Below are 23,164 nucleotides of genomic sequence, written 5' to 3'. Positions count from 1 at the left end.
GCATCTACATACCCTTGTAGATCGCGAGCGGAAGCGTTCAAGAGAATGGTGTTGATGGAGTCGTACTCGTCATGATCCAAATCACCGATGATCCTAGCGCCGAACGGACGGCACCTCCGCGTTCAACACACGTACGAAGCGGGGACGTCTCCTCCTTCTTGATCCAGCAAGGGGGGAGGAGAAGTTGATGGAGATCTAGCAGCACGACGGCGTGGTGGTGGAAGTAGCGGGATCCCGGCAGGGCTTCGCCAAGCGCAAGCGGGGAGGAAGAGGTGTCACGGGAGGGAGGGAGGCGCCAGGGCTTGGGGTGCAGCTCCCATGCGCCTCCCCACTATATATAGGGGTGGAGGGGGCTGGTTTCTTGCCCTCCAAGTCCATTGGGGCGTTGGCAAAGGTGGGGGAAAGAAATCCCATCATTGCCCTTCCCCACCGATTGTTATCCCCCCTTTTTAGGGATCTTGATCTTATCCCTTCGGGATATGATCTTATTCCTTCTAAGGTGGGATCTTGGTGTGCCTTGACCAGGGGTGTGGGGCCTTGCCCCCACTACCCACGTTCATGTGGGTCCCCCCATGCAGGTGGGCCCCACTTCGGAACCTTCTAGAACCTTCCCGGTGCAATACCGAAAAATCCCGAACATTTTCCGGTGGCCAAAATAGGACTTCCCATATATAAATCTTTACCTCCGGACCATTCCGGAACTCCTCGTGACATCCGGGATCTCATCCGGGACTCCGAACGACTTTCGGATTTCCGCATACTAATATCTCTACAACCCTAGCGTCACCGAACCTTAAGTGTGTAGACCCTACGGGTTCGGGAGACATGCAGACATGACCGAGACGACTCTCCGGTCAATAACCAACAGCGGGATCTGGATACCCATGTTGGCTCCCACATGTTCCACGATGATCTCATCGGATGAACCACGATGTCGAGGATTTAATCAATCCCGTATACAATTCCCTTTGTCAATCGGTACGTTACTTGACCGAGATTCTATCGTCGGTATCCCAATACCTTGTTCAATCTCGTTACCGGCAAGTCACTTTACTCATACCGTAATGCATGATCCCGTGACCAAACACTTGGTCACATTGAGCTCATTGTGATGATGCATTACCGAGTGGGCTCAGAGATACCTCTCCGTCATACGGAGTGATAAATCCCAGTCTCGATTCGTGCCAACCCAACAGACACTTTCGGAGATACCTGTAGTGCACCTTTATAGCCACCCAGTTATGTTGTGACGTTTGGTACACCCAAAGCATTCCTACGGTATCCGGGAGTTGCACAATCTCATGGTCTAAGGAAATGATACTTGACATTAGAAAAGCTCTAGCAAACGAACTACACGATCTTGTGCTATGCTTAGGATTGGGTCTTGTCCATCACATCATTCTCCTAATGATGTGATCCCGTTATCAATGACATCCAATGTCCATGGTCAGGAAACCATAACCATCTATTGATCAACGAGCTAGTCAACTAGAGGCTTACTAGGGACATGTTGTGGTCTATGTATTCACACATGTATTATGGTTTCCAGTTAATACAATTATAGCATGAACAACAGACAATTATCATGAACAAGGAAATACAATAATAACCATTTTATTATTGCCTCTAGGGCATATTTCCAACACTCTTTGTGTTCTACTCGTGCATAAAACATCTACGCATAAACCTGGCTCGGATGCCACGGTTGGGGAATGTGGTAATTTCAAAAAAAATCCTACGAACACGCAAGATCTATCTAGGAGATGCATAGCAACGAGAGGGGAGAGTGTGTCCACGTACCCTCGTAGACCGAAAGCGGAAGCGTTTAGTTAACATGGTTGATGTAGTCGAACGTCTTCACGATCCAATCGATCCAAGCACCGAACGTATGGCACCTCCACGTTTAGCACACGTTCAGCACGATGGCGTCCCTCAAGCTCTTGATCCAGTTGAGGACGAGGGAGAGTTCTGTCAGCACGACGGCGTGGCGACAGTGTTGATGATGTTACCGGCGCAGGGCTTCGTCTAGGCCCTACGACGATATGACCGAGGTGTGTAACTGTGGAGGGGGCACCGCACACGGTTAAGAGAACTCCTGTTGTGCTTTGGGTGCCCCCCTGCCCCCATATATAAAGGAGGGAGGAGGATGAGGCCCGCCAAGGGGGAGGCGCACCATGGGGGGAGTCCTACTAGGACTCCAAACCTAGTAGGATTCGCCCCCCCCCCCCCCACTTTTCCTAGTCCAAGAGGGGGAAGGAGGGAAGGAGAGGGAGAGGGGACGGAAAGAGGGGGTCGCGCCCCCTCTCCCTAGTCCAATTCAGACTGCTAAGGGGAGGGGCAAGTGCCACATTGTGGCCTTCCCTCTCCTACTCCCTTATGGCCCATCTAGGCCCATAACTTCCCTGGGGGTTCCGGTAACCTCCCGGTTCCCCGAAAGATGCCCGAACTCTTCTGAAACCTTTCCGGTGTCCAAACATAGACTTCCAATATATAAATCTTTATGTATCGACCATTTTGAGACTCCTCGTCATGTTGTGATCTCATCAGGGATTCCGAACAAACTTTGGTCATCAAAAACACATAACTCATAATACAAATCGTCATCGAACGTTAAGCGTGCAGACCCTACGGGTTCGAGAACTATGTAGACATGATCGAGACACATCTCCGATCAATAACCAATAGCAGAACCTGGATGCTCGTATTGGCTCCTACATATTCTATGAATATCTTTATTTATCAAACCGCATAACAACATACGTTGTTCTCTTTGTCATCAGTATGTTGCTTGCCCGAGATTCGATCGTCGATATCATCATACCTAGTTCAATCTCGTTACCGACAAGTCTCTTTACTCGTTCTGTAATACTTCATTCCACAACTAACTCATTAGTCACATTGCTTGCAAGGCTTATAGTGATGAGCATTACCGAGAGGGCCTAGAGATACCTCTCCGAAACACGGAGTGACAAATCCTATTCTCGATCTATGCCAACCCAACAAACACCTTCGGAACACCTGTAGAGCATCCTTATAATCACCCAGTTACGTTGCGACGTTTGATAGCACACAAGGTGTTCCTCCGGTATTCGGGAGTTGCATAATCTCATAGCCTGAGGAACATGTATAAGTCATGAAGAAAGCGGTAGCAATGAAACTGTAACGATCATAATGCTAAGCTAACGGATGGGTCTTGTCCATCACATCATTCTCCTAATGATGTGATCCCGTTCATCAAATGACAACACATGTCTATGGTTAAGAAACTTAACCATCTTTGATTAACGAGCTAGTCAAGTAGAGGCATACTAGGGACACTATGTTTTGTCTATGTATTCACACATGTACTAAGTTTCTGATTAATACAATTCTAGCATCAATAATAAACATTTATCATGATATAAGGAAATATAAATAACAACTTTATTATTGCCTCCAGGGCATATTTCCTTCACGTACCTAAGCTGGCGACGAGCAGCGGGTGCCTCCCCCCCGCGATGCCTCCGCCTCATGCGCAAGCTTCAAGGAACGACGGATCTGGCGGCGAGCCCGGCGAATCTAGAGGGGAGAGGGGAATAAGGCGAGCAACGGGGGGCTAGAAGGGGGGAAAGAGAAGAAGAGGCACAAAATTTGAAACTGCCCACCGCCCACTACTTGGTTTACGCTCACAAACGGCCGTACCTACGCAGTCTATGACATGGCGGGCCCATGGGGGGGGGCAAGCCGCGCGCCTCGGCTTAACCGGGCCAGGTGTGCGGGAGATGCGGGCGTGGCGAAAACCGACTAGGGGACACCTGGACACGCGACACCGCACGATGCAACAGGATCGAACGGTGCGACGCCGGCCGCTTGAGGCGAGTTGCGAGCGCACACGCACTATCATGTATTCCCGAAAGAATTCAAGCTAGGGGAGCGTACACTCTCTAACTAGCTATACTAGGCCCCCATTGATTGAGAACCTTCGAGGAAAATGATCCCAAAAGCAAAGGAATTATACAGTACGAAATAACAAAAATAAACCAGACAATTCGATTCTAAAAAAATCGATAATACATATTCCATTCGGCTTAAATTATCCTGACAAGGAGGGATATTCAATATTTTAATATGTGGTTATACTAACTTATAATTATGGTGTGTAAGCATTTGTACTAATATGTATGCCCTTGTTGCGACACATGGACAATTAACCATTTCGGATAAGATTGGTGTTGAACCATTTGAATATGTATGCCCGTTTGCAACACACGAGCTTCTTATTAGAAATGTTCCGCTATGGCTGAAAACCGAGCGGGAAGTGGAGGGTCCGGCGAGTAAAGATTGGGGTGAGGCTTTTGTGTTTGGATTGTTTGTTGGAGATAACAACACAGATAATCCGGACAAGGGACAATCACATTTTCAATTATATATGGGCTGGATTTGAGGGAACACGGATCGTCCAGATGGTTAAATTTTGGTGAGCCTGTTGGACGCCCAGTCGATGTCCGAACAAGTCCGGATGTACGAGGGAGGAATGAGCTTTGACTTTGAAGACGACCTTAATCATTTGTCTGATTCATTTATATGCATTGTAGCCTGTAACAATGCACGAGCCTTCTACTAGTAGTAGTAGTAGTAGTAGTAGTAATAATAATAATAATAATAATAATAATAATAATAATAATAATAATAATAATAACAACAACGCATGGTTCAGCTAATCACTACAGCTCCTGAACTACACTGATTGAAAGCAACGCGAATACTTTAAGAACTAACGTAGCCATGCTATTTATTACGCAGTATCGCTTAGATTTTTGATTTTTTTATGAAAAAAGTTCATCAAATTTTGAAAAAACTTCACGAGTTGGGGAAAATTCCATCAAAGTTGAAAATAAAATTTCATTGATTTGAAAAAAAGTTCATCAAATTTGAAAAACTTCATCAATTTTCAAAAAAGGCCATTGAATTTTAAAAAAAGTTCACTAAATTTGAAAAAAGTACATTGATTTGAAAAAAGTTCATCAAATCTGAAAAAAGATTCATCAAATTTGAGAAAAAAAGTTCATCAAATTTGAAGAAAGTTTATCGATTTTGAAGAAAAGATCATCGAATTTGAAAAAAGTTCACTGAACTTAAAATAATCATCATTGTTGAAAAAAGTTCACGCATTTAAGGAAAGGAAAAAAATAACAACAAAAAGAAAATAGTTCCGCCAATTGTACAGAATAAAAGGGGAAAAGGAAGCATGTCGGCACATTCGATCGAGATGGCCTAGTGGTTACAGCAGTATGCTTCCACTCTAGAGGTCTCGAGTTCAAAATCGCGGGCTCGCCTTTTTTAAAAGTTTAATAGAAAAAAGTTAAATGGGTCGACACAACATGGAGATGTGTGTGGTAACATTTATGCGTGTAGCCCAAATAGAAAATGCCCCAGAAATCACTAATTAAGGAGTACTTCTTGCAAAGATCACTCCTACCTTCCTAGGTTGTGACAAATGATGCACTGCATGTGCGCTACTTGTCGGAACCTGGGAGCTTCCTTTTTTTCGTAGATTCGTTTATTCAAAACGGTTTATCTCTTAGATGGTGCATCCAATCTTGAACCGTTTTCACCATTGGATTTTCGCGTCAATATCTTCAAAATTAGATCCTATGTTGATAGGTTTTGACTAACTTTTTTTCCACGAAAAATCGGTCTAAAAAAATTAAACAAAAAACAAACCGGGAGCACTTTTTTTCTCTTTTCGTAAGCCGTTTTCTGAGAGGCACACCCACAAAAGAAAAACCGTGCTTCTCGTGGATGCAAAATCGTGCCTGTCACGGGAAAAATGGGAGAAAACGTACTTTTTCCGTTTTCAAGAGGCACGACCGTGCCTCTCATAGATGCAAAACCATGCCTCTCATGGAAGAAAGAAAAGGAGAAAATTGCATTTTTTTCGTTTTCGAGTGGCATGGTCGTGCCTCTCGCGGATGTAAAACTGCGCCTCTGATGAAAGAAAAAAAGAAGACAAAACACATTTTTTTTCCATTTCCAAGAGGCACGACTGTGCATCTCACGGATGAAAAAAAATACATTTTTCCGCGAAAAAAAATTCGACATTTTTTTGGTCGAAAAGTTAAGAAAGACCGGTGAAAACTCAGAAAGCCGAACAAAAAACCATCTAAAAAGCCGAAACCCTTGCAAAAAAATAAATAAAAAATTCAAAGGAAGTGCCCAGAGCGCGACACATGGCGGCAGCTGAGAGGGAGAGGGCACCAAGTGGCACACTTACAATCCACCCCAACTGATCATTGGGAGGCTCCCGAAGGGCTCCTTAATTAGTGGGACCTCCTACTCCACGCCTTCAGCGCCATTTAACGAACTAGCGTACGCAGCAACGCCTTGCTGGGCTGGCCCATGAATGCGTAACACCAGCAGACAAAAAATCCTAAAAAAAGTTGTAGTGCCAAGGATGCGAACTCACGCCTTTGCTTTCTAAACCCGCTCAAAACTAGAGCTTCCTAGTACTTGTGGTTAGTAGGACCTCGATAGTAATTAAGGACAATATGGGTTCCGCGCTTCCAAAAAATGAAAGTTCACAGATTGAAAAAAAGTTCGCGATTTTTTTCAAAAAAGAAAAGGCTCACTTATTCAAAAAAATCACAAATAATGAAAAAATTTCATGAAATTTCAAAAAGATCACTAATTTATGAAATTTTTGTGAGTTTGAGAAAAGTTCACAGATTTGAAATAGTTCACGTGAAACAAAAAAAGTTCAAGAAAACTGAATAAAGTTCACTAATTTGAGGAAAAAGTTCACGAATTTGAAAACAATTTCATCAATGTTTTACAAAAGTTCAACATATTGAAAGAAAGTTCATCGTTCTTGAAAAAAGTTCATTGAATTAAAAAAAAGTTCACTGGATTTGAAAAATGTTCATTGAATTTGGAAAAAGTTCATCAATTTTGAAAAATGTTCATGAATTTTGAAACAAGTTCGTCGATTTGGAAAAAAAGTACATCGAATGTGAAAAAAGTTCATCGAATTTCAAAAAAAGTTTATCCAATTTAAAAGAAGTTCATTGAATTTGAAAATAAGTTCATCGATTCTGAAAAAAAGTCATAGAATTTGAAAAAAAGCCGCGCACTAAGGAAAACAAAGAAAGATGAGAGAAAAAAAGTGAAAATGAATAAAAAGGAAACCGAACTGAAGAACAAAGTAAAAAAGAGGAAAACGAGCTAACTATTTATTCCCGGGCAGGTGCCCCTTGTGGCGTTAGGTTAAATTCGAGCTGACGTGGGACTTGAACTCCCGACGTCCCAATAGACACACGAGTTAACCACTGGACCATGTTTAGTTTGTTGATTACTTGCGGAAAACTAAGCGCTTTGACCTTTCACCTAGTACAAACATTAAACATATAGTACTAGTATTATATACCCACTATAAATTATTTGACTAAAGAAAACATAAATATGAAAAAGCATTCACATGAACCATGAATTGAAAAGAAAACTTCACAAAAATGGAAAAAGTTAATCAAATTTTTAGAAAAAATTCATTGAATATTAAAAAAAGTCATCAAATTTGAAAAAAGTTCACCAAAATTGACAAAGAGTTCATTGAATTTGAAAACAAATCATCCAGTTTGAAAAACAGTTTATCGATTTTGAAGAGAGTTCATCGATTTTGAAAAAAAATCATCAAATTTGAAAAAAGTTCATCAAATTTAAGATAAAGTTCATCAAATTTGAAAAAAATCATCAAACTTGAAAAAAAGTTCATCGAAATTGAAAAAAATTCATTGATTTTCATAAAAAGGTCAATGAATTTTAAATGTTCATTAAATTTGAGAAAAGTTCATCAAAATTGAAAATAAGTTCATGGATTTTTGAGAAAAGTTCATCAAATGTTAAAAAATGTTAACAAATTTGGAAAAAGTTCATCAATTTGGAGAAAAGTTCATGGATTTTTTTTAAGTTCTCTGATTATGAAGAAAATGTTCATCGATTTAAAATCACGCATTTCAGAAAAGAAACAAATAGAAAAGGAAGAAAGGATAGAAAAATAGAAAAAAGAAAAAAAGATGCGAACTGTGGAAAGAAAGTATGAAAGCAGTTTCCATGCATAAGTTCGCGATGTCCCTAGTGGTTAGCTCGGTGCGCTGAGAGCATAGAGGTCTATAGATCGATTCTCTGGCTCGCACCGTTTTTACACTTCAAAACAGATAAAAGGAAATGCTTAATGGGCCGAGCCTAGCTAAGGCGCCTGCAGGCGCCGGTTTGCAGAAACAGAACCGGTGCCTGCATCTCTAAATAGGGGGAGCTCCTAGTTGGCGCTTTAAGCGCTGCCGAGCGTAACCAGCGCTTGCACGCGGCGCACTAGCGGCCCGACCCACCAACATGCTGGAAAAGGACACACGCGAACAAAAAATGCTGTGAAAACATGGGATTAGAACTCTGCACCTACCAAGTAACAACCTGCCGCGCTGTGCTAACCACTAGATAAACCATGACTTTGTTGTCTAATACAAGGAAACAATACTATTTAACACCTTTGGTATTGCACATAACTATATATTATATGCCCAGCATAAATTAATTTTGAATAAAAACGTAAATTTAGGAATTCATAAAAAATAGAAAACCACGAACATGAAAAGAGCTTATTAATTTTGAGAAAAAAGCTCACCAATGTAGCAAAAACATTAAAAAAATTGGAAAAAAGTTCACCAATTTTGAAGAAAGTTCACAAGATGTAGAAGAAGTTCATCGATTTTGGAAAAAGCTAATCGAATTTAAAAAAATCAAATCCAAAAAAAATTTCATTGAATTTGAGAAAAAGTTCATCAAATTTGAAAAAAGTTCATCAATTTTCAAAAAAGTTCAACATATTTAAGAAAAAAGTTCATTAAATTTGAAAAAAAATCATCGATCTTAAAAAAGTTCACCAAAGTTATAAATAAGTTCATCAATTTCCAAAAAAGACCCTCCCGCAAAAATTATTTTTTCCAAAAAAGATCAGCGAATTTGGAAAAAAAAAAGTGCATCAATTTGGAAATAAGTTCACAATTTTGAAAATAAGTTCATCGAATTTCAGGAAAAGTCAATTTTAAAAAACCATTGATTTAAAGAAAAGTTCACGTATTTGCAAACAATTCAACGAACCAGGATGAATTAATAGAAAAAACAAATAGGAAAAAGGAAAAAACGAAAACAAAAAACGATAAAAAGAAAAAGGGAAAAGGAAAAAAGAAAGCATAAAAGAATGAGAAAGTTTGTTACAAACAATTTCCGCTGCGGTGGCGTGGTGGTTGCACGATCGTATCTTTATCAGGGGCGTCGCTGGTTCGATTCTGGACCTTCGCAGCGCGCTTTCCTTTTGCGGGAATTAAACACAGGAGAAAAACCCCTATGGGCAGGCCCAGCTGATGATCCCGGTGCCACGGGCCGAGCTGCCCCGGGCAGCCCAACGGCCTGGTAGCACAAAGATTGGGGAGGAAGTGAGGAATCCCTCTGCCGCTCCTATATATAACTCTCTTAAACTCTAAATCACGGTCGCGGAGAGAGCCCGAGGCGACGGGACGGCGCTGGAGGCGACGCCGACTCCACCCTCCCGGCGGCGCCCCTCCGTCCAAGAGTTTATCCCTCCAGCGGCGCCCTTCCGTCCAAGAGTTTATCCCTCCGGCGGCGCCCCTCCGTCCAAGAGTTTATCCCTCCAGAGACGCCCCCTCGTGCCATTGATCATCTGGTTTCCCGAGATGAACTGCACCCTCAGATCCACGGACAGGAGCAGATCTTTCTCTTCAAGCTAGTAGAAACTTTCCAACCGTCGTCAAATCAGCAATGACCTCGGTGAGCATAACGTCTTCCTTCTCCTCCCCTGTTCTATCAATGGCCCTCTTCTATCAATGGTTGTTTTCTGTTCCTTGCGTATTGCTCCTTTCTGTAAGCAACGCTGGGATAATAAGTTGTTTAGGATAGGTACAATTTCCTTCATGATGCTGCATGCTTGACTCGTAGCTGATTAACAATCATGAACGACCTATGCTTTATGTTGGTAGCTTTGCCATATCCAAGGCAGGAGAACTGTTATGCATTATAAGTAGATGGAAAATCATGCACTGTTGCCATATTTGTTTCCAAGTGTTCAACTGGGCAAGTTTGTAAAATGAAACCTTAATGTGTAGTCACTTGCATTTCAAATGAAATTGAAATGTGCAACTTTGCATATCTTGTGCTAATGTTCATGCATCGTCTTTTCTTGTTACAGAAGATGGCTGTTCATGCACCAGTTCCGTCTTCTGTTCTTACAGTAAGCAATACTTATATTTTCTTTTTGTGAGATCCGATATGCAACACGTATATGCTGCCCTTTCCTCACAGTAGTGCTCTATTGTACTTTCATTTGTAGGATGATGTCTTGGTGCTGTTTTTATCCAAGGACAGCAAGCAGATGAGAGAGGAATTCCTAGGCTACCTTCGACGCGAGCCACCTCTGCGTAAACATCCTGTTCCAGGGGACAGCAGGTTACACAGCAGCAGCATCCAGTCGTGCTACTAATTCAACAGCTGCAGTTGTGGCCTGGATGATTGAGCTAAATAAGCGGGGATTTTCTTCGGATGGCAAGCTGAAAGGGTCAGATCTAGTTATCGACCAAATGGGACACCTCAGAGGTAAATATGAGCTTATCCACAGGTTATACATTGTCAGTGCTCCAGGGACATCAAATGATATGGCCTCTGTTTCAAGAATCATTAAATCTGATGTCTACCAATGTCCCCCAGTTGCCAGCTGATTTTTTTTTTAGAAAGGAGGATGACCCCCGGCCTCTGCATCCGGGCGATGCATACGACCACTTTATTAATTATTCTCACAAGACCTTACAAAGTCATACAACAGTAAGACTAAAGCCGCCGTCTAAGCAACAAACTGTCGCTACACCTATCCAGTTGATGAAGGGGCGCAGATAGCCTGGGCCTAATACCAAACAGACATCGCAGCCAAGCCTAACATCTAAGACCCGAGACCCCAACCTAGCCACTTGCCGGGTCTGGGACACACACTGGTCCGGCGTGCTCTCAGAGGCCGCCGCCGCCAATTGCCACCGCCCCATCTTCAGAACTGTACTGATGCATGAACCTTGCTCGGTCCAGCTATCGTCGACGCCACCACGGCGCCCAACGACACCTCCTCCCTGCGCGCAAACAGCTGAACACGTCGCGGTCGCCACTGATACACCTCAGCGCCATGCTGCCAAGTACCACCAGCCGACACAGCTTGAAGTCCTTGGAGGATCTGTCGTGCGTAGCACCTGCCAACCAGGCATGACCAAGCGTAGCACCTATCGATCAGGCATGACTTGACATCTCCACCGAAGCTCCGTGCAAGACGAAGCCGCTCCACCTCCTGCCTCTGACTTCCAGCACTGCTCCACAAACGATGCTCCCAAGAGAGAAACGACACCGCAGTGCCGCCATCATCCGGTCTGGAACACCAGATCCTAGGGTTTCCCCCGGAGCAGTACGAGTGGGTCGACGGTAGTCACATGACGATGCCTTCATCAAGGTAACGACGTGGAACGCCGCCATCGCCCGCCGTCGGCTCGGTTTTCACCGGCAACTACGTCTCCCCGACTCGCAGCTGGTGCTAGATGACGGATCCCGAGATCCGAACACCCAGCCTCAGGTCGACCACCTCTGACGGAAGAGATGACCACCACCGCCGGCTGCACCGGTCAGAACAGATCTGAACGAAGGTGCCGCCGACGAGACCACCAGGCCCTCCACGCCGCCATCGCCGATCTGAAGGCAGCACGCATGCCACCGCAGCCAAGCCGGCCGCCGCCGACCGCAGCCGCCGCCGCCGCCCGAAGGGCCATCCGCAGCGCCCGCAGCCCTGGCCGCCGCCCGCGACTGGGCTGCCCGCCGCCAGGACGGGCCGGCCTCCCGCCGCCTGCTGCAGCTATCCGCCGCGCCGCAGATCCCAGATCGGTCGTACCACCACACGCCTTGGGGTCCGCCCCACCCCGGAGACGCGCGCGAGAGGAGATCCCCCGCCACCGCGGTCGGCCCCCGGGCTTAGCCCGGCGGCGTCCTCCGGCGGCGGAGGAGGGAGAGGAGGAGGGAGTTTGCGGCGGCTGCGGCTAGGTTTCTGGCTCCGCCCGAGTCGCCCTAGGGGGAGGACGACGCGGGGGCTAGGGTGAATAGTTGGACCTAGTAGCCCAGTACTAGTTGCCAGCTTATCAGCCTGTTGATATAGTCGACCTACTTTCACTGCTTGATAAGTTTCAACCCAGCTATCCCGAGCTGCTTAACATGCACATCAGTCATGAAACTGAGCCTGCCAAGTGTGCTCTCACTATGAGATTCTTCAACAGACTACAGCAGATCCGGCAAATCGACCCGACAAAGTATAACACCATTATCGGTAAAGTTGATGTTGGTCACAACTGGATAGCAAATGCCATGCTTAACAGTCATCTTCATTACATGCTGCGTTATGATCATACAAATATGATGGACCTAGATCTCAAGATCCGGCAGTTTCTCACATCAGAAATATGCTACAAGCCAACCAAGGAGGGCTTTCTCACATGCCGACGTAATGGCGAAGGTCATCTGCTGCAAAACTACTCGATTGACTTGGGACAAGGGATTGAACCGGCCCTCAAGGCAGCAGAAGCTGCAATGGTGTCCCAGAATGGTTTGCTAGCACCCATTCTTAAATTACCTCGTCCTCAGTCCCAGCAAGGTATGTGGGGAGTTGCCACACAGGCAACGGATGCTGCTATTGATTTATATGCTGCTGGAGCTATCGGGGAAGCCATCAAAGATGCACTATCCGTGCCTTGCATGTCAGAGGAGATTGCGACGAAGGCAGCAGTTGCAGCCGCAAGAAGAATGGCTGCCCAGCCATTTCCTTGGTCATTGCAAGCAAAGACAACAGCAGAAGCAGCAGCAAGGACAGCAGCTGCAACAGCAACGTCATCCTATCTGCGTACCAATCCCGTGCCTCGCCCGCAGCCAAAGAAACTGGGTAACAAGGAGATGTTCAACCAGCATCAAATTGAACACATTTTCAGTTTGGCAGCGCCGAGCATGCTGCACACCTTACAATTTGCCCTGTTTGAAGCTGGCGAGCTGTCCGATGGGAGCTGGGAGCACAAGCATTGGGAAATGTGCCTTCTTCCTCCTTGATGGCCCACCCAAAGCATCACTCACCTGGAGTTGTCATCTCTCGGTGTAAGGCCATCCACTGCTATTGTTAGTCTATCTCTTTTGTAATGACATAGGGAGTGTTGGATTTAAAGTTGCTGCTGTAGGGGCTAAGAGTTTTGGCAGTCTGTTGCCCTGTTTTTGTAGATGTTCTGTTTCTTGGTGGTGTTTGCAATCTGTCATATGTGCCCCCCCCCCCCCCCCCCCCTTCAAATTGTTGTTCTGCACTGGTACTGTTAGTCTATCTCTTTTGTAATGACATTGTGTAATGACATAGGGAGTGCTGGATTTAAAGTTGCTGTTGTAGGGGTTAAGAGTTTTGGCAGTCTGTCGCCCTGTGTTTGTAGTTCTGTTTCTTGGTGGTGTTGGATATGTGGTTTGCCAATCTGTCATAATGTGCCCCCCCCCCCCCTGCCCTCCTCATTTTGTAGATTTTCACTTGATTAACAATTAGGCTGTATGTGTCTACACCATGTGTTACATCTTATGCTTATGAAGTTGGGAGGTGGTAATTGGGCAACTCATTTCAGTCCTTAAACCAGACAAGGGTCAATTCATCACCCAGTTCCACAAAAACCCTTGTTAAGAGTCTCGTACCATTTTACTTTATATCTGAGTTACTGTCTTCTGGGTCAGACATGATGATGATATATGTTGTCTGCTGGCCACATTTTGTATTGGGTTAGGTTGTGTAAGATTTGTTGGTCTCTGTCTTGGTAAGTGGGGCCACTGCTCTATTTAGTACTCTAGTATTATCAGGGTTGATTTTAATAGCAGCCATTCCTTTTACCAACTCTCTTGTTTATCAAGTGCCGTTTCCGCGGCCGTGCGCCCTTTGATTTACGATTCGACCTTGTTAAAAGGCGATCCTGCTGCCTGTGATTTTACAGTCGTGAACAAACCAGGATTCCATACTGGTGTTTGCTTCTGTGTCGGCATAAGGAGAGCAGGATACCTGTATAACCCAGTGCTCGTTTCTTGTTGTCTGTTTGAAAGCATTAGCTGCTCCCGTGGGATGTTATTTTGTCATTTTATCAATGCCTAAGTCGAGCTGTTGTTTGAAAGCACTGCAGACGGCACAAAACCTAACAACCTTGTATAGAGATGTTTATTCGGCCACTCTAGGTCACATTAAACAACTTGGTATTACAAAATGCTTAGATTAGACAGTCAACAAACACTAGCTAGTTCACAGAACATAACAGTATGAGCATTGGTTGCCTACTTTGTGATTTCTTTTCCTCATGCTTGGGGGTACTCTGCAGCGGCAGCGGGGCCTTCCTGGTCTGCACCGGCAGCTGCCCCTTCTCCTGGATGCTTGTGTTATATGACAATACATCACCAAAAACACATTGCAGTAAACTAACATAGTTTAATTTGCATACCACTTATTTTAGCTCTACAGAGGAGAGACTCCATTACAGTAAAGATGATACCCAAAAATAGTAGCAGCATAAATGATTGGGAAGATCAAATAATCATGTTGATAAGCACCAGAACAGCAACCGCCGCCGATGAAGAATAATGTAGAATTGTAGATCGAAAGGATCCAACCTGAAGACACACGAATATAGACGAACAACTACCAGATCCGAGCAAATCCATCGAGGATAGATCCGCCGAGGACACATCTCCACATGCCCACCAATGATGCTAGACGCATCACCGAAACGGGGGCTAGGCGGGGAGACCTTTATTCCATCTTCAGGGAGCCGCTGTCTTCTCGTCTTCCTGAACAGGACACAGACCCTAACAAAACTCGAAAAAACGACTAACATCGAAGCCCTCCCACCGGCCTTTGCCAAGATCCACCGCGCCGCCATAGCCATAGGGCCACTGGAGACGAGGTGGACCTGTGGCGGCGCCGACGAGAGGCACAAACCCTAGATTTGTTTTTCAGGAGGAGGAGGCGGCTGCATCAAGAGTACAGTATATAGCTTTAGTTATTTCGTTAGAACTAAAGTATCAACTTAAATACACAGTCTCTTGCAAGCTATAGGAAATTTATTCAGACCATGCTTGGAATCGTTTTAATTAAATACGACGTTAATCCAATCAGGGTCTCAATATAAAAGCACCCACCAAGGAATGAAAGACGTTTATTTTGTCTTCAGCTGAAATAATCAGTTCTAGAGACGATCATTACAAAGTGCTGTGAGTCACCTCCCTATATAAGTACTCCAGTTATTCAAACGCTCTTATGTTTTTTTACGGAGGGAGTAGTATATAGTATCCCCTCTGTTCATTTTTATAAGACCTTGAAGACATTTCAAACAATGTGCAAAATAGACCATTTTTAAGTTGTCTGAAACGACTTACGAAAGTAAACGGAGGGAGTAGTAATAAACATGTTCCTTTCGGCTCGATTCAAAGAACAAACTTTTTTGCGCGCTGCACATGATTGATAAACTCCACCTTACTTTCGTCCGCGCAATTATCAGAAAAATCCTGTAGCAATTCAGCGCACCCGGGGGTGCTTCTCAGGATCATCACCAACCACAAAGCAGTGTACTGTACTAATGTAACCACGTACTTATGTTATTGGTTGGTCCCCCCCCCCCCCCCCCCCCGCGCTTCCGCCACGGCCACCCCGCTGCCTCCGCTGGGCCGAGGACGACGACGGCTGCGCGAGGAGCAGGACCTCGGGCCGCAGCACCAACGGCGACAAGAGGCCGCTCCTCCCGTAGGCAAAGTCGAACTCGTTGGTGTCCGCGAACTTGCCGAGGAGCTCGTCGGAGACGTCCGTCGACACCAGTTGCACGACGAAACCGCCGCTGGTCATAGGCGACGGCCCCTCGGAGTCGGAGGAGACGCTCGTGATCTCCGGGGAACAAGAGAACGGCGACGCCGGCATTGTTGCGCGCAGTGCAACAGCTAGGAATAGGATCGAATGGAGAAACACATGATCGGAGAACGGCTGGTGGGCTGTTGCAATTTGTAGAAGTGCAATGCTCTAGCCAATGCAACCAAAAACCGATCTGATGGAAGAGGCTGCAATTTAATTGCGCCAGCCGGGTCTTGAACTCAAAACCTCTTTGCTCTGATACCATGTAGAAGTGCATGCTCTAGCCAATGCAACCAAAAAACCGATCTTATGAAAGAGACTAGGCAGCACATGACACGTCAACACAGTTGCAGCATCGCCGTGTCCATGGACAGGACTTGTCTTGGACCCCGCTCTGTTGGATCGTGGCCACCACGTTGAGGGCGGGCAAGACTAGGCCATGTGCCAGGCCCTCTTCTCTTGCAAGAAGCACAACACAGCTGATCTCTCCCCCTATCTGTCTAGCAACCGACCGTGCACCTCTCCGTCATGTGGTGATGCCTCTACTCTACATAACATAGACCTCGCCCGTCATGTGGTGATGCCTCTACTCTACATAACATACACCTCGCATCCATCTAGCCATTCATGCAAAGGACGATGCGAAGCAAACAAGGTTCCTTTTCAACTCCGTGACATGCCACATTAACTCCATCAAAAAGATCGTGCTCTGGGCGGACGTAGTACTACTGTTTGGTCTTTATTATTGGCAACCCCATACCAGATTGTTGCATAATTCACCGCAGTTATGAGCGGCTTTATTAGAACGGATCTTCATCCGGCACTCCGCCGGCTGGCCGAGGGTTCGCCGAGATTATATAGCAATTAGTGGACCCGTTGCGCCAAATAGCGCAGAGACCCGTTGAATCCATGTCCGGATTGAAAAGAAAATTCATGGTTTAGTTGGTTTAGTTGGGCAAGCACATACGTTTTACAAATTTAACACCCTTTAATAAAAAAGAAGATTGGTTGCTTGCTTTGTACAATGAGATGTACACATACATTTAAATTTGGCATCATAAAATTCCAATGAAAACCATGTTGCGCTGAAAATATGTGTATTTTTCGGTAATCTTCCGTTTGAGCAACCACGCACATTAAGAATTTAGATCCCATGTATACAAAAAAATATGCATACCAGTTAAGGAGCTTGCATCAATTTGTTTGTGTGTGTTCGGAAAAAAAGATGACCCGTTGCACCAAATGACACAGATGCCCATTTAAACCATGAGTGTGCTTTGAAAAAAATTGCATTTGTTAATAACTTCAGATTTGAGGGCATGTGTACCTCTTAATCCATTGCAACAAACATGGCGTATTTTCAAAAATTAAGCCTTTGTTGATAAAATTAGGTTTTAGGAATAACTTAAGATATTTTTTCCCGTCAGGATGATTTAGAGCATCATTATGTTTGACATACATAGCCTGGGCAAATCTTTCAGCAGTAGGTGATTCCCTAAAGTTCGGTACAAAAATGGAGACCCAACAAAATATTTCAAGATTGTCTTAGCAGGTGTGGTCATCAATTCACAACTTTGAGTTGGTTTACAAAGAATAAATTGGATAGTTATAGGTTGTACAACTAAGATTAAAGAACCAGAATGTGCGTACAAAGTCAAGCAACCGGATGCCTCTTGTGACACACATAAAACAGATACATCATCTGCTACCATGCCTCATTCAAAGAAGAGATGCCTATAGAACAAAAACTGGATCGCTGACCTTGATGCTTTTTCCAGGTGGAAAGTGCCATTATGGAGAAACTTATAAAGAAAAGCAGTAAGAGCAAATGGCCTTCAAAAGAGTTCAAATAGTTTCCTAAAAAATAATTTGAACAACAAAGTGGCAAGACAAATGTACAATAGTGGAGACCCGATGACAGCCTCAAATACATGCATCGTGACAACTAACCAGTATACAACAAAAACATGCTTAAGAGAGTGAGGGACACAACTGCAAAAAATATATTATGTGTAACATTACTAACCGATCTCACTACCCCAGAGTATAATGAACAACCATATGTTAAGGATGTTTTCGGTCATGCAAACCGCATTTCTGATCCCTTTTCCATTATATCTAAATAATATCTAGTGGAATTTTAAGTTTTTTAGAGAACCCATTGCCAAATGGTGTACCATTATCAAGAAAATTCGGATGAAGGACTGCCAATTTGGTACAACATGTGTTTAATCTTATCCAAGTGTTTAAACCCCCTAAAGCGATCTCGTACTAATTTCGTATCTTCAAATATCATTCTGGATGGGAAAGGAAAAACAATGCATTAACCAAGGACCCGAGTAACATTTTAATTTATATTCAGAGCACTACGATATATATTCTCATGTGGCAGCAATATAGAACATCATTCCTACTCCCTCCGTTCCTAAATATTTGTCTTTCTAGAGATTTTAACAAGTGACTACATATGGAGCAAAATGAGTGAATCTACACTCTAAAATATGTCTATATACATCCGTATGTGGTAGTCCATCTGAAATCTCTAAAAAGACAAATATTTAGGAACAGAGGGAGTATACAGTAGTCGTAGGCATCTTTTTTGCTTTTGATACATGGATATTCTGATTTCACGATTCTTCGCAAATCTGCAGCAGTTGTAGGAATCTTCTTTGCTTTTGAATAAAAAAAGGAGAGTTAGCCGAGACAATACATCAAGTTTTGCAGCATAGCAATCCAAAGAAATCAGTAATACCTATCTCAGTCAAAGCCTTGTTTGGAAATACATAACCAGTGCTCTCATCTTGTTCACGAGCGAGCATTAAAAAAGTTTGGTATATGCTCATGCAAATGGAATAAAACGGGCTTGATAGAACAAACAAATAAACCTATTATACTCCATGGATATACTATACTATTGCTTTTCAAAGCCAAAATAATGAAATAACACGAAAGTAAATCAACAGCATGATTTTGGGACCATAAAGATATAAAATCATTATATGAAAAGTGCCACACCATATGTTTATTCAAGACAGAATAATCATGAGCAATCAATAATGAAGAAAGTAATTTCTTACAGAAACAACAGGCAGCTGAGCTGTGGACCATTCATACCCCTTCAACTTGTAATAACACACTCAAGTTAATGGGATAAGCACACACATTATTTTCAGCATAAAAAAAGACCTCCCTAAAGATGCAGTGGATATAAGCTCACATTTCTGGACGTAATATGATTTAACAGAAACAAAATCCACTGGATTTGTGGCTCCAGTTTGATGGCAGCAGGTAAGATAGAAACGCACCAAGCGGCCTGCTTGGTAAGGTACCAACAAGAAATTACAATCAAAGAAATGCATATGGAACTATGGCTATTGTTTGTATTTCAGAAAATTCTAAAGTAGCAGAGCTTAAGACTTTTACCAACAGTTAAAGAAAATATGACTGCTAAACTCACGTAGAGCCCATACAGCTACCATATGGCAATAGCTCAGAGCCATGTTTCACTTAATTATTTTGTTGAAAAAATTAGTGCAGGACTTGTGGAGCATTTAGAAAGAATACAAGAGCAAAAGCACAAGGTACTTGTAAAGTTGGAATATAATACAACATAGGTGTGAAAGTATTGTATGTACTCAGTAGAAAAATACTCGTGAAAGTACACTGTTCCAACATGGAACGATAAATTCAACAAACTTGATGACAATCTGAAGCTGAAATCCTACCTCCAGGACATATATGCATTTTGTTATGGAATGCATGGAGGCATAACTACCCTGCCAGGAAAGAAACTCACACAATCAGGATCATTATACACTAAGAGGAAGGACTAAAGCAAAAAATGCAGTTAAATAAAAATATTAATACACAAAGCTCAATCAGCACCAAGAAAAGGGGTCAAAAGATGTACAACTGAACTGAACTGATGAATGTTATTGGGGCTTTTTCATGCACCGCAAGCTATTCTTTTATTCGCCTGAGAAAATTACAGTGATGTTGTCTACACAACACAGATTACTCTTCCACCCTGATCAGCCCCTACCTTACAATGAGCTAAATGGCACAAATACATCTATTTAACTATTACACCATTTCGAGTAAAACGGAAGGATGGCTCATTAACTAATCAACGCAGCAAACTACTATCACAATATATTGAAAATCATCACCAGGCTCAATCTGTATTATTGGTTGGACTATACAAAACGTGAAACATGGTCTGGTCTACAGTAATTGAACGACTGGGATTCTAACCATTGTGTGGGATCAATGATACAGTTTTGGTAGGTAACACTTTAGTTAACATGACGAACGTGCTTGGGGAACTGGAAAAAAGTGTAACTTTAGAAAAACTGAAAAGACCTCCACGCCAAAAATAACCTCTCCAACCTGTATGCAAAATTGCAAACAATATTGATTTGATATGAATTTAAACAAAAACAGAAATCAAGAGAAGTCAAGAAGTGCATACTGGACCATGCTTAAACTCCGTCAGGGGTTAGATCTTAAGTCAGGCCTGCTAAACATCTTGCACACACACACACACACACACACACACACACACACACACACACAGGAAAAATCAAGCCAAGAAGGACGGCATGGTTGATTTAGTCTAGCTGAAATTGACGCACCAAAAATGGCACACGCCAAATCGAGCAGTAGTTCTACTACTGCATAATGCAAGGTTTAATATAAGTGGACCAGATTTATTTAAGTTATGTCATGCAAATCACACAGGTCCAATATACGTTTACAGAGAAAAATCTTTGATATGTGTACATGAAAGGTCGCCTCATTTCTGAAAACACAAACCCACCCTAACTTTTCACATGAACAAAATGCAGTTTTTCTCTTCCTTGAAGATATTACATGACTCGGCAAGTCGGCATCTTCTTGTAGGAAAGGGAGAGTAAAGAAACAAGAAAATAGCACAGGCAATTGCTCACAAGACTACACTCACCTTCATATGATCTGAAACAAGAAAAATTTGCAAGAGGCGTGAAGGGGATGAAGGATTGGGAGAAGCTCACCTTGACATCACCTGAGCTCCTCCCGTGCGCACCATCTTCAGCCGTCGGGACTTCACCTTCCCTGCGCTCCATGAGGATTCTGATCCTTCCCTATCGCTGGCCTCTCCTCCATCCCATGAGGCGTCCGCCGTCTGGGCTGCCGGCCTCGCTGCTCCACCCCACACCGCTGGCCTCTTGGCCCTCCCCTGCTCCTTCACCCCCAGAGGTGCCATCTAGCCGAGGAGGGGGTGTTGAAGATGAACGTGAAGGTGGAAGACGGGGCGAGGCGCGCCAATAGGAAGGAGGAACATCGCAGAAGAGAGAGAGAGAGAGAGAGCAGGAGAAGAACGGGTGCGGCGACGGACAAGGGAGGGAGCAGGGAGGGACGTGGTTGTTGTGATTTGAGGCTGCCCATGACGGGCCGCACGATGCGCGGCGTGCGAGGACAGGTTCGCTCGCACCACGACCCCGACGAAACGGCATCCAGGACAGCCGACGGAGCGGGACCAGGAGCAGCGCCGGGCCACCCGTCATCGCGGAAGGCCAAAGGTGAGTGCAGAAACCGAGTGCACACGCACCGGCCGGCCCCTCCACAGTTGCTGCCCACAACGCACGACGCGGGCAGTACGCCAGGAGCGTCCCAGAGCGGTTGACCCCAAAAAACTCTAGCCTACACGTACACCGCGGGACATGCACCCCGTGCAACCGATGAATGGGACCAAGGCAGCACCGGCCCACCAGTCAGCTGCCGCGGACGGAGATACCGGGTGCATAAGCGCTGGCCCACGCCGCACGACGCCGACTCCGCGTGATGGGACACGTGACGCTGCATGTCTGGGTGACCCGAGTAACTCTAACCCAATGGAAATCCTCGCCTGTGACGCTCGCGCACGTGGCGCGGCAGGATCGGCCGCCCAAGCACCAAAAAAGGCTCACCCAGCCAATCGGTTGAGAGGCCGAGCCCACAGGTCATGGCCTGCATGAACTCACCCCGCGGTCAAAACGAAAATGACCGAAGATCCAACGTCAACCAAGGAATAAATCTACTATTTGACCACCATCCAACGGCCCAAATCGAACCAAAACGAGGGACAACCGAGGAGACGAGTTGGCTAGCCTCATTATATGTTAAAATGAAGCTAAGCTTTTCCATATAGATCGTGGAGGAAGGGGATACTGGCAGGCAGGCAGGCAACGTTGGGACACCGTGAGGGGCAAAATTGATAAATTTGACCTATGGACCAAATCAAATCACAGAATGAACTGTCCGTGAAACTATTTCACGCGGTTGACCTTTTTATGTGACGCCCGACATGAAGGCGCCACACTACACTGTGCAACGCCTCACAGATAGGCACTACATGCCTGGCCAGCGTCACACCCGTGTGATCCGAAAATTACTAAGTCAGTGTGCAGCGCCTGAGAGCTAGGCGCCACACTATACAGTGTAGTGCCTAGCTTCTAGGCGTTGCACTAGTGGTTGCTTCATTTTATAGTGCAACCACTAGTGCAGTGCCTGAGAGCTAGGCGCCACACTATACAGTGCAGCGCCTAGCTCTTAGGCTCTGCACAATGACTTAGCAATTTTTAGGCAGTCTGGGGTGCAACGCTGGCCAGGCGTGTAGCGCCTATCTGTGAGGCGTTGCACAATGTAGTGTGGCGCCTTCGTGTCGGGCGTCACATAAAAAGGTCAGCCGTGTGAAATAGTTTCACGGACAATTCATTCTGTGATTGATTTCGTCCACAGGTCAAATTTGTCAAATTTGCCACCGTGAGGCACCTACCTTAGATGGGCGACCTTTCCCAAACGGATCGGTCTGCGCAGTGTTTTTAAAAGGACCCCATATATTAATTAATTAATAAGGTTATTACAATAGTTCATTACAAAACATTAAAAAGGACCCCAGGATGGAACACTATTAAGAAGAATCCCATCAGATTTACTAATAAAACTAAACTTCGCAATTTCGTGAGCACCCCATTGGCTAGCTGATTAATTTTCGCAATTTAAAAATTCTTAAACATCCTCGATATATTCAAGGCTTCTTTCTTCATATCAACAAGCGGAGACATGTCAAGATTATCATTTGCAAGGAAAGAACGAACAAAAGCACAATCAGTCTCCAAAATAATGGACTGGTGAAGAGTAATACCGATGGGCCTGCCAGGCATGCACGCAGCTCCGCTT

General features: G+C 44.5%; 2 long non-coding RNA genes across 2 annotated transcripts; one reads left to right on the top strand and one right to left on the bottom strand.

Moving 5' to 3' along the window:
* The first annotated feature begins 9,537 nt into the window (after window positions 1-9,537).
* Window positions 9,538-11,776, top strand: LOC120962532 (uncharacterized). The gene is made up of 3 exons (XR_005753282.3): window positions 9,538-9,816; window positions 10,235-10,276; window positions 10,376-11,776. It is a non-coding gene; the product is annotated as an uncharacterized lncRNA (long non-coding RNA).
* Window positions 11,777-18,386: 6,610 nt separating this feature from the next.
* Window positions 18,387-21,476, bottom strand: LOC120962996 (uncharacterized). The gene is made up of 2 exons (XR_005754482.3): window positions 20,998-21,476; window positions 18,387-19,740 (listed from the first exon to the last, which is right to left on the bottom strand). It is a non-coding gene; the product is annotated as an uncharacterized lncRNA (long non-coding RNA).
* Between the last annotated feature and the right edge of the window lie 1,688 nt (window positions 21,477-23,164).

The sequence above is a fragment of the Aegilops tauschii genome, chromosome 4, assembly GCF_002575655.3.
Source record: "Aegilops tauschii subsp. strangulata cultivar AL8/78 chromosome 4, Aet v6.0, whole genome shotgun sequence".
NCBI lineage: Eukaryota > Viridiplantae > Streptophyta > Magnoliopsida > Poales > Poaceae > Aegilops > Aegilops tauschii.
The sequence above is the reverse complement of the archived record's forward strand: the minus strand, read 5'-3'. Positions and strand labels throughout refer to the sequence as shown.